Genomic DNA, 13057 nt, shown 5'->3' with positions numbered 1-13057 from the left:
ATACTCATCGGCATAGTAAGCCAGAACGCCATATGCAATCGCCCGCATAGCTGCGTGAAAGAAATATGCCCTAGAGGAAATAATAAAGTTATTATTTATTTCCTTATATCATGATAAATGTTTATTATTCATGCTAGAATTGTATTAACCGGAAACATAATACTTGTGTGAATACATAGAAAAACAAAGTGTCACTAGTATGCCTCTACTTGACTAGCTCGTTAATCGAAGATGGTTATGTTTCCTAACCATAGACATGAGTTGTCATTTGATTAATGGGATCACATCATTAGGAGAATGATGTGATTGACATGACACATTCCATTAGCTTAGCACCCGATCGTTTAGTATGTTGCTATTGCTTTCTTCATGACTTATACATGTTCCTATGACTATGAGATTATGCAACTCCCGTTTACCGGAGGAACACTTTGTGTGCTACCAAACGTCACAACGTAACTGGGTGATTATAAAGGTGCTCTACAGGTGTCTCCAAAGGTACATGTTGGGTTGGCGTATTTCGAGATTAGGATTTGTCACTCCAATTGTCAGAGAGGTATCTCTGGGCCCTCTCGGTAATGCACATCACTTAAGCCTTGCAAGCAATGCAACTAATAAGTTAGTTGCAAGATGATGTATTACAGAACGAGTAAAGAGACTTGCCGGTAACGAGATTGAACTAGGTATTGAGATACCGACGATCGAATCTCGGGCAAGTAACATACCGATGACAAAGGGAACAAACATATATTGTTATGCGGTCAGACCGATAAAGATCTTCGTGGAATATGTAGGAGCCAATATGAGCATCCAGGTTCCGCTATTGGTTATTGACTGGAGACATGTCTCGGTCATGTCTACATTGTTCTCGAACCCGTAGGGCCCGCACGCTTAATGTTACGATGACAATTCCATTATGAGTTTATATATTTTGATGTACCGAAGGTTGTTCGGAGTCCCGGATGTGATCACGGACTTGACGAGGAGTCTCGAGATGGTCGAGACATAAAGATCAATATAGTGGACGACTATATTTGGACACCAGAAAGGTTCCGGGTGAGATTGGGACAATACCGGATCACCGGGAGGTTATCGGAACCCCCCGGGAGGTATATGGGCCTTATTGGGCCTTAGTGGAAAGGAGGGGAAAGGAGCAAGGGAGGGGGCGCCCCCCCAAGCCCAATCCGAATTGGGAGGGGGGTCGGCCCCCCCTTTCCTTCCTCCCTCCTTCCTCTTCCTTCCCTCTCCTACTCCTAATAGGAAAAAGGGGAGTCCTACTCCCTGTGGGAGTTGGACTCCCCCCTAGGGCGCGCCACCCTCCTTGGCCGGCCCCCTCCTCCACTCCTTTATATACGGGGGTAGGGGGGCACCCCATAGACACAACAATTGATCATTGATCTCTTAGCCGTGTGCGGTGCCCCCCTCCACCATAATCCTCGATAATATTGTAGCGGTGCTTAGGCGAAGCCCTGCGACGGTAGAACATCAAGATCGCCACCACGCCGTCGTGCTGACGGAACTCATCCCCGACACTTTGCTGGATCGGAGTCCGAGGATCATCATCGAGCTGAACGTGTGCTAGAACTCGGAGGTGCCGTAGTTTCGGTGCTTGATCGGTCGGGCTGTGAAGACGTACGACTACATCAACCGCGTTGTGCTAACGCTTCCGCTTCCGGTCTACGAGGGTACGTAGACAACAGTCTCCCCTCTCCTTGCTATGCATCACCATGATCTTGCGTGTGCGTAGGAAATTTTTTGAAATTACTACGTTCCCCAACAGTGGCATCCAAGCCTAGGTTTTATGCGTAGATATCATATGCATGAGTAGAACACAAGTGAGCTGTGGGCGATATAAGTCATACTGCTTACCAGCATGTCATACTTTGGTTTGGCGGTATTGTTGGATGAAGCGGCCCGGACCGACATTACGCGTACGCTTACGCGAGACTGGTTCTACCGACGTGCTTTGCACACAGGTGGCTGGCGGGTGTCAGTTTCTCCAACTTTAGTTGAACCGAGTGTGGCTATGCCCGGTCCTTGCGAAGGTTAAAACATCACCAACTTGACAAACTATCATTGTGGTTTTGATGCGTAGGTAAGAACGATTCTTGCTAAATCCCGTAGCAGCCACGTAAAACTTGCAACAACAAAGTAGAGGACGTCTAACTTGTTTTTGCAGGGCATGTTGTGATGTGATATGGTCAAGACATGATGCTAAATTTTATTGTATGAGATGATCATGTTTTGTAACCGAGTTATCGGCAACTGGCAGGAGCCATATGGTTGTCGCTTTATTGTATGCAATGCAATCGCGTTGTAATGCTTTACATTATCACTAAGCGGTAGCGATAGTCGTGGAAGCATAAGATTGGCGAGATGACAACGATGCTACGATGGAGATCAAGGTGTCGCGCCGGTGACGATGGTGATCATGACGATGCTTCGGAGATGGAGATCACAAGCACATGATGATGATGGCCATATCATATCACTTATATTGAGTGCATGTGATGTTTATCTTTTATGCATCTATATCTTGCTTTGATTGACGGTAGCATTATAAGATGATCTCTCACTAAATTTCAAGATAAAAGTGTTGTCCCTGAGTATGCACCGTTGCCAAAGTTCGTCGTGCCCAGACACCACGTGATGATCGGGTGTGATAAGCTCTACGTCTATCTACAACGGGTGCAAGCCAGTTTTGCACACGCAGAATACTCAGGTTAAACTTGACGAGCCTAGCATATGCAGATATGGCATCGGAATACTGAGACCGAAAGGTCGAGCGTGAATCATATAGTAGATATGATCAACATAGTGATGTTCACCATTGGAAACTACTCCATTTCACATGATGATCGGTTATGGTTTAGTTGATTTGGATCACGTAATCACTTAGAAGATTAGAGGGATGTCTTTCTAAGTGGGAGTTCTTAAATATGATTAATTGAACTTAAATTTATCATGAACTTAGTACCTGATAGTATCTTGCTTGTTTATGTTTGATTGTAGATAGATGGCCCGTGCTGTTGTTCCGTTAAATTTTAATGCGTTCCTTGAGAAAGCAAAGTTGAAAGATGATGGTAGCCATTACACGGACTGGGTCCGTAACTTGAGGATTATCCTCATTGCTGCACAGAAGAATTACGTCCTGGAAGCACGGCTGGGTGCCAGGCCTGCTGCTGGAGCAACACCAGATGTTATGAACGTCTGGCAGAGCAAAGCTGATGACTACTCAATAGTTCAATGTGCCATGCTTTACAGCTTAGAATCGGGACTTCAACGACGTTTTGAACGTCATGGAGCACATGAGATGTTCCAGGAGTTGAAGTTAATATTTCAAGCAAATGCCCGGATTGAGAGATATGAAGTCTCCAATAAGTTCTATAGCTGCAAGATGGAGGAGAACAGTTCTGTCAGTGAGCATATACTCAAAATGTTTGGGTATAATAATCACTTAATTCAGTTGAGAGTTAATCTTCCGGACGATTGCGTCATTGACAGAATTCTCCAATCACTTCCACCTAGCTACAAGAGCTTCGTGATGAACTATAATATGCAAAGGATGGATAAGACAATTCCCGAGCTCTTCGCAATGCTAAAAGCTGCGGAGGTAGAAATCAAGAAGGAGCATCAAGTGTTGATGGTCAAAAAGACCACTAGTTTCAAGAAAAAGGGCAAGGGTAAGAAGAAGGGGAACTTCAAGAACAGCAAGCAAGTTGCTGCTCAGGAGAAGAAACCCAAGTCTGGACCTAAGCCTGAAACTGAGTGCTTCTACTGCAAGCAGACTGGTCACTGGAAGCGGAACTGCCCCAAATATTTGGCGGATAAGAAGGATGGCAAGGTGAACAAAGGTATATGTGATATACATGTTATTGATGTGTACCTTACTAGAGCTCGCAGTAGTACCTGGGTATTTGATACTGGTTCTGTTGCTAATATATGCAACTCGAAACAGGGACTACGGATTAAGCGAACACTGGCAAAGGACGAGGTGACGATGCGCGTGGGAAATGATTCCAAAGTCGATGTGATCGCGGTCGGCATGCTACCTCTACATCTACCATCGGGATTAGTATTAGACCTAAATAATTGTTATTTGGTGCCAGCGTTGAGAATGAACATTATATCTGGATCTTGTTTGATGCGAGACGGTTATTCATTTAAATCAGAGAATAATGGTTGTTCTATTTATATGAGTAATATCTTTTATGGTCATGCACCCTTGAAGAGTGGTCTATTTTTGATGAATCTCAATAGTAGTGATACACATATTCATAAGGTTGAAGCTAAAAGATGCAGAGTTGATAATGATAGTGCAACTTATTTGTGGCACTGCCGTTTAGGTCATATCGGTGTAAAGCGCATGAAGAAACTCCATACTGATGGACTTTTGGAACCACTTGATTATGAATCACTTGGTACTTGCGAACCGTGCCTCATGGGAAAGATGACTAAAACGCCGTTCTCCGGTACTATGGAGAGAGCAACAGATTTGTTGGAAATCATACATACAGATGTATGTGGTCCAATGAATGTCGAAGCTCGTGGCAGATATCATTATTTTCTCACCTTCACATTTGAAAAGTTTAAAGAATTTCAGAGTGAAGTTGAAAATCATCGTAACAAGAAAATAAAGTTTCTATGATCTGATCGTGGAGGAGAATATCTGAGTTACGAGTTTGGTTTATATTTGAAACAATGCGGAATAGTTTCGCAACTCACGCCACCCGGAACACCACAGCGTAATGGTGTGTCCGAACGTCGTAATTGTACTTTACTTGATATGGTGCGATCTATGATGTCTCTTACAGATTTACCGCTATCGTTTTGGGGTTATGCTTTAGAGACGACCGCATTCACGTTAAATAGGGCACCATCAAAATCCGTTGAGACGACACCTTATGAACTATGGTTTGGCAAGAAACCAAAGTTGTCGTTTCTGAAAGTTTGGGGCTGCGATGCTTATGTGAAAAAGCTTCAACCTGATAAGCTCGAACCCAAATCGGAGAAATGTGTCTTCATAGGATACCCGAAAGAGACTGTTGGGTACACCTTCTATCACAGATCCGAAGGCAAGAAATTTGTTGCTAAGAATGGATCCTTTCTAGAGAAGGAGTTTCTCTCGAAAGAAGTGAGTGGGAGGAAAGTAGAAATTGATGAGGTAACTGTACCTGCTCCCTTATTGGAAAGTAGTACATCACAGAAACCAGTTTCTGTGACACCTACACCAATTAGTGAGGAAGCTAATGATGATGATCATGAAACTTCAGAACAAGTTACTACTGAACCTCGTAGATTAACCAGAGTAAGATCCGCACCAGAGTGGTACGGTAATCCTATTCTAGAAGTCATGCTACTAGATCATGATGAACCTACGAACTATGAAGAAGCGATGGTGAGCCCAGATTCCGCAAAATGGCTTGAAGCCATGAAATCTGAGATGGGATCCATGTATGAGAACAAATTGTGGACTTTGGTTGACTTGCCCAATGATCGGCAAGCAATTGAGGATAAATGGATCTTCAAGAAGAATACTGACGCTGACGGTAACGTTACTATCTACAAAGCTCGACTTGTCGCAAAAGGTTTTCGACAAGTTCAAGGGATTGACTACGATGAGACCTTCTCACCCGTAGCGATGCTTAAGTCTGTCCGAATCATGTTAGAAATTGCCGCATTTTATGATTATGAAATTTGGCAGATGGATGTCAAAACTGCATTCCTGAATGGATTTCTGGAAGAAGAGTTGTATATGATGCAGCCGGAAGGTTTTGTCGATCCAAAGGGAGCTAACAAAGTGTGCAAGCTCCAGCGATCCATTTATGGACTGGTGCAAGCATCTCAGGGTTGGAATAAACGCTTTGATAGTGTGATCAAAGCATTTGGTTTTATATAGACTTTTGGAGAAGCCTGTATTTACAAGAAAGTGAGTGGGAGCTCTGTAGCATTTCTGATATTATATGTGGATGACATATTACTAATCGGAAATGATATAGAATTTCTGGATAGCATAAAGGGATACTTGAATAAGAGTTTTTCAATGAAAGACCTCGGTGAAGCTGCTTACATATTGGACATTAAGATCTATAGAGATAGATCAAGACGCTTAATTGGACTTTCACAAAGCACATACCTTGACAAAGTTTTGAAAAAGTTCAAAATGGATCAAGCAAAGAAAGGATTCTTGCCTGTGTTACAAGGTGTGAAGTTGAGTAAGACTCAATGCCCGACCACTACAGAAGATAGAGAGAAAATGAAAGATGTTCCCTATGCTTCAGCCATAGGCTCTATCATGTATGCAATGCTGTGTACCAGACCTGATGTGTGTTATAAGTCTAGCAGGGAGGTACCAAAGTAATCCAGGAGTGGATCACTGGATAGCGGTCAAGAACATCCTGAAATACCTGAAAAGGACTAAGGATATGTTTCTCGTATATGGAGGTGACTAAGAGCTCATCATAAATGGTTACGTTGATGCAAGCTTTGACACTAATCCAGACAATTCTAAATCGCAAACCGGATACATATTTACATTAAACAGTGGAGCTGTCAGTTGGTGCAGTTCTAAACAAAGCGTCGTGGCGGGATCTACATGTGAAGCGGAGTACATAGCTGCTTCGGAAGCAGCAAACAAAGGAGTCTGGATGAAGGAGTTCATATCCGATCTAGGTGTCATACCTAGTGCATCGGGTCCAATGAAAATCTTTTGTGACAATACTGGTGCAATTGCCTTGGCAAAGGAATCCAGATTTCACAAGAGAACCAAGCACATCAAGAGACGCTTCAATTCCATCCGGGATCTAGTCCAGGTGGGAGACATAGAGATTTGCAAGATACATACGGATCTGAATGTAGCAGATCCATTGACTAAGCCTCTTCCACGAGCAAAACATGATCAGCACCAAGGCTCCATGGGTGTTAGAATCATTACTGTGTAATCTAGATTATTGACTCTAGTGCAAGTGGGAGACTGAAGGAAATATGCCCTAGAGGCAATAATAAAGTTATTATTTATTTCCTTATATCATGATAAATGTTTATTATTCATGCTAGAATTGTATTAACCGGAAACATAATACTTGTGTGAATACATAGAAAAACAAAGTGTCACTAGTATGCCTCTACTTGACTAGCTCGTTAATCGAAGACGGTTATGTTTCCTAACCATAGACATGAGTTGTCATTTGACTAATGGGATCACATCATTAGGAGAATGATGTGATTGACATGACACATTCCATTAGCTTAGCACCCGATCGTTTAGTATGTTGCTATTGCTTTCTTCATGACTTATACATGTTCCTATGACTATGAGATTATGCAACTCCCGTTTACCGGAGGAACACTTTGTGTGCTACCAAACGTCACAACATAACTGGGTGATTATAAAGGTGCTCTACAGGTGTCTCCAAAGGTACATGTTGGGTTGGCGTATTTCGAGATTAGGATTTGTCACTCCAATTGTCAGAGAGGTATCTCTGGGCCCTCTCGGTAATGCACATCACTTAAGCCTTGCAAGCAATGCAACTAATAAGTTAGTTGCAAGATGATGTATTACAGAACGAGTAAAGAGACTTGCCGGTAACGAGATTGAACTAGGTATTGAGATACCGATGATCGAATCTCGGGCAAGTAACATACCGATGACAAAGGGAACAAACGTATGTTGTTATGCGGTCAGACCGATAAAGATCTTCGTGGAATATGTAGGAGCCAATATGAGCATCCAGGTTCCGTTATTGGTTATTCACCGGAGACATGTCTCGGTCATGTCTACATTGTTCTCGAACCCGTAGGGTCCGCACGCTTAACGTTACGATGATAGTTTCATTATGAGTTTATATATTTTGATGTACCGAAGGTTGTTCGGAGTCCCGAATGTGATCACGGACTTGACGAGGAGTCTCGAAATGGTCGAGACATAAAGATCGATATATTGGACGACTATATTTGGACACCAAAAAGGTTCCGAGTGAGATTGGGACAATACCGGATCACCGAGAGGTTATCGGAACCCCCCGGGAGGTATATGGGCCTTATTGGGCCTTAGTGGAAAGGAGGGGAAAGGAGCAAGGGAGGGGGCAGCCCCCCCAAGCCCAATCCGAATTGGGAGGGGGGTCGGCCCCCCCTTTCCTTCCTCCCTCCTTCCTCTTCCTTCCCTCTCCTACTCCTAATAGGAAAAAGGGGAGTTCTACTCCCTGTGGGAGTTGGACTCCCCCCTAGGGCACGCCACCCTCCTTGGCCGGCCCCCTCCTCCACTCCTTTATATACGGGGGCAGGGGGGCACCCCATAGACACAACAATTGATCATTGATCTCTTAGCCGTGTGCGGTGCCCCCCTCCACCATAATCCTCGATAATATTGTAGCGGTGCTTAGGCGAAGCCCTGCGACGGTAGAACATCAAGATCGTCACCACGCCGTCGTGCTGACGGAACTCATCCCCGACACTTTGCTGGATCGGAGTCCGAGGATCGTCATCGAGCTGAACGTGTGCTAGAACTCGGAGGTGCCGTAGTTTCGGTGCTTGATCGGTCGGGCCGTGAAGACGTACGACTACATCAACCGCGTTGTGCTAACGCTTCCGCTTCCGGTCTACGAGGGTATGTAGACAACACTCTCCCCTCTCGTTGCTATGCATCACCATGATCTTGCGTGTGTGTAGGAATTTTTTTGAAATTACTACGTTCCCCAACACTGCGGAGATTTTTTGATATGCACTAAATCTCTTTAAGCCCACGGCATTCCTTCTTTGAGTAAAATACCGGCAATTTGCCTCGCAAACTTCAACAAGTTTCACCAAGAGCGATCGGCGCATTCGATACCTTTTGCGGAAGAGGTGTGCAGGTTATGTAGGATTCTCCGCAAAATAATCTTGCATCAACATCTCGTTCCCAAGATGGCGATTTTGAGGAATGCACAGACGCCCGACAGTAGATCCTCGCCTCCTCTTCCGGTACTCGTCTTCATGCTCCTTCGCGGCAAGCGTCATGACTAATGTTTACTGCCAAAAGGTCGCAAGCATGGTCTCCACATCCGAGTCGTCCGAATCGGACGAATCGGATAGCAAGAACTTCTCACACAGGGTCAACTCCATCTACACGCACACCGGCGCGTCAATCTACTACACAGCTCGCAAAAATCACAAAAAAGGGAGTAACCGATGGCGAGTAATCCCGGGCGGCGACGAGGGGGGTGCGCTCGGCGGTGGTCGATCCCTAGCGGCGGCGACGATGGGGGGCGGCTCTTCTCGCCGGATCCAGAGGGGCGGTGATATGCACTAAATTATCTTTTTATCATTTACCTACTTGAGGACGAGCAGGAATTAAGCTTGGGGATGCTTGATACGTCTCCAACGTATCTATAATTTTTGATTGCTCCATGCTATATTATCTACTATTTTGGGAAATATTGGGCTTTATTATCCTCTTTTATATTACTTTTTGGACTAACCTATTAACCGGAGGCCCAGCCCAGATTTGCTGTTTTATGCCTATTTCAGTGTTTCGAGAAAAATGAATATCAAACGGAGTCGAAACGGAACGAAACCAACTGGAGAAGTTATTTTTGGAAGGAAAGCAACCCAGGGAATTTGGAGTGCACGTCAGGGGAGACACGGGCTGCCCACGAGGGTGGGGGCGCGCCCACCCCCCTAGGGCGCGCCCCCCTGCCTCATGGGGCCCCCGTGGCTCCTCCGACGTACTTCCTGCACCCATATATATCGTCGTACCCTAAAACTTCCAGAACGCACAATAGATCGGGAGTTCCGCTGTCAGAAGCCTCCGTAGCCACCGAAAACCAATCTAGACCCGTTCCGGCACCCTGCCGGAGGGGGCAATCCCTCATCGGTGGCCATCTTGATCATCCCAGGGCTCTCCATGACGAGGATGGAGTAGTTCTCCCTCGGGGCTGAGGGTATGTACCAGTAGCTATGTGTTTGATCTCTCTCTCTCTCTCTCTCTCTCTCTCTCTCTATCTCTCTCGTGTTCTTGATTTGATACGATCTTGATGTATCACGTGCTTTGATATTATAGTTGGATCCTATGTTTCTTCTCCCCCTCTTCTCTCTTGTAATGAATTGAGTTTCCCCTTTGAAGTAATCTTATCGGATTGAGTCTTTAAAGACTTGAGAACACTTGATGTATGTCTTGCGGTGGATATCTGTGGTGACAATGGGATACCGCGTGCCACTTGATGTATGTTTTGGTGACCAACTTGCGGGTTCATGAACCTATGCATAGGGGTTGGCACACGTTTTCGTCGTGATTCTTCGGTAGAACTTTGGGGCACTCTTTGAGGTCCTTTGTGTTGGTTGAATAGATGAATCTGAGATTGTGTGATGCATATCGTATAATCATACCCACGGATACTTGAGGTGACATTGGAGTATATAGGTGACATTAGGGTTTTGGTTGATTTGTGTCTTAAGGTGTTATTCTAGTACGAACTCTAGGGATGTTTGTGACACTTATAAGAATAGCCCAACGGATTGATTGGAAAGAATAACTTTGAGGTGGTTCCTTACCCTACCATAATCTCTTCGTTCGTTCTCCGCTATTAGTGACTTTGGAGTGACTCTTTGTTGCATGTTGAGGGATAGTTATGTGATCCAATTATGATATTATTGTTGAGGCAACTTACACTAGCGAAAGTATGAACCCTAGGCCTTATTTCCTATCATTGCAATACCGTTTACGCTCACTTTTATCACTTGTTACCTTGCTGTTTTTATATTTTCAGATTACAAAAAACATTATCTACTATCCATATACCACTTGTATCACCATCTCCTCGCCGAACTAGTGCACCTATACAATTTACCATTGTATTGGGTGTGTTGGGGATACAAGAGACTCTTTGTTATTTGGTTGCAGGGTGGCTTGAGAGAGACCATCTTCATCCTACGCCTCCTACGGATTGATAAACCTTAGGTCATCCACTTGAGGGAAATTTACTACTGTCCTACAAACCTCTGCACTTGGAGGCCCAACAACGTCTACAAGAAGAAGGTTGCGTAGTAGACATCAGGCGGGTCGCCGGCGGCCTTCACCGTCAAGCCCGAGCCGCAGGACACGGCGGGGAAGTCCCCGCTAGGGCGCCGCACCCGCAGCGGCGCCTTGACCATCCCCGAGGAAGGCCGCGGCGGTCGCATGCGCCGCATCCAGCCGAAAACCGAGCCGGAGCCTCCCCTGCTCCCGGTGAAGCCGGAGCACCTCGCGATGGCCGCCGCCGCCAAGATGGCCATGAGGTGGGCGAGGCAGGACTACGTACGCGAGCAGGTGGCTCGCCAGCGCCGCGCCCTCGAGGAACTCAAGGCATGCCACCCCCGCCCCGTTCGCGAGGTGGACGGCGTCCTCTACCTCGACAACGACGAGGAGGAGGCCGGGCCATCCCGCGTCGGCGACCCTGGACAGGGCTGCAGCAAGGACGGCAGCGGCTAGTGGGGCGAGGACGACGAGGACGACGGCGGCGACGACGACGACGACGATGGCGGAGACTACACCGACTTCTACAAGCGCCTAGGCATGTAGAAGTCAGACGGTGGCGAGGCGCGGCGAGGGCGGCGTAGCTAGGCCGTGTTTGTTTTTTTATTTTATTTTGTACAAATTTGAATGAATGTCACCGAGTTTGGATGAATTTCGATGAGTTTGTGCCAGAAAAACGCCGAATTCGTTTAGTCCTGGGGCCGACCTGGGGCGACGACTAGGAACGCAGTCGCCCCATGCTGAAAATCTCGCCGGTTCGCCCCAGGACGCGTTTTTTCGGCGTCTGGAGGGCCGAACGGCTGGAGATGCTCTCACGATCTCATCCGCAGCCGCCTCCTCTCTCTCGCACCGTTTCTCTCCTCCGTCTCGCCGCTGCCAACTTCCTCGCGTTGGCGCACGGCTGCTACCCCCCTCCCTGTGCCGTGCCTCTTTCATCCCATTGCGCTCCGCCCGTAAAGCCAAACCAGGAGCAATCAAGGGTGAGGAGGATCGGAGCGACCTGTAGCCGCTGACGCTAGCTCCGGTGAACGCCAATGGGGCTGTGCTCCAAGTTCCCTGCTCTTCTGTCTGGCCCACAGCATGGTATGCACCCTCTATTCCTTTCTTATCCCAATGTTTGATCCTCCCCCTTCCTCAGAATCCTACTTTTTTTTCAGTTGGGCAGTGCACTCTATGTGTTTGATGAATTGCTGACTTGCTGAGGCTTCAAGGTAAAAGGGATTTTTTCTCAGGAATAATTAACAACTTTTCGGCCATTCAACACCTCAACATTGTTGACACTATATTAATTGGCGATTGCATTCATTGGACACATCCGTAGGTTCTGGGTCGGGAGTCAGGACTTAGCATCTAGTCCACTTACCCCCTGTTTTTACTGCAGTAGAACATGCCGCTGATGGCTTCCAACAATGATGACACTCATAAGATGTGATGCTGGGGCATATTTACATACATAGAGCTAGCATCCAATGGATCATCACCAATTTAGCTTTTTTTCCCTCCCGGAACTTTCAGTGTCAAATTGTCAATGCAAATGAAATCATGGTCCTCTATCAACAGGAGCAGTCCTCATTTAGTATTTGTAAGTTGGGGTGTATTCCTCATGATCATCCACATACGTGCACTTTTGAATAGAATTAACCCATCCCGCGCTTTCCATCTGAGTGGCAACTCTAGTGTCATGATCATGGTAATCTTGCTAACATTCTAATACTCCGTATAAGGACGGTGCATGTGAGTGCTTGATGGACTAATACTCTGCTCGACCTGACGCCTGTGTCGGACAGTAAACTGAAGCAAACCGAAATGCAGTTGAGCTAGTGCTATTCTTCCGGCAGTGCATGGGATAACAATGACTAAATCAACGAATGGATCAAGCAGTAAACGTGAGTACACCTAAGAGAAGAATGCCCCCCTTCTTCTAACTACAACTACAAGACGGGATCAATTTTGTATTTAACACAAGGAGAAATAAGTATTAAACAAATCTTAACATCCTTTGAAAGGAAGGAAAACTGAAAGTAATTAATTTAGACATCTTTCTACTGGCGTAGTCCAACGAAATCGTTT

The sequence above is a fragment of the Triticum urartu genome, chromosome 7A, assembly GCF_056163025.1.
Source record: "Triticum urartu cultivar PI428250 chromosome 7A, HENAU_Tu73, whole genome shotgun sequence".
Lineage (NCBI taxonomy): Eukaryota > Viridiplantae > Streptophyta > Magnoliopsida > Poales > Poaceae > Triticum > Triticum urartu.
Note: the sequence above shows the minus strand (reverse complement) of the source record.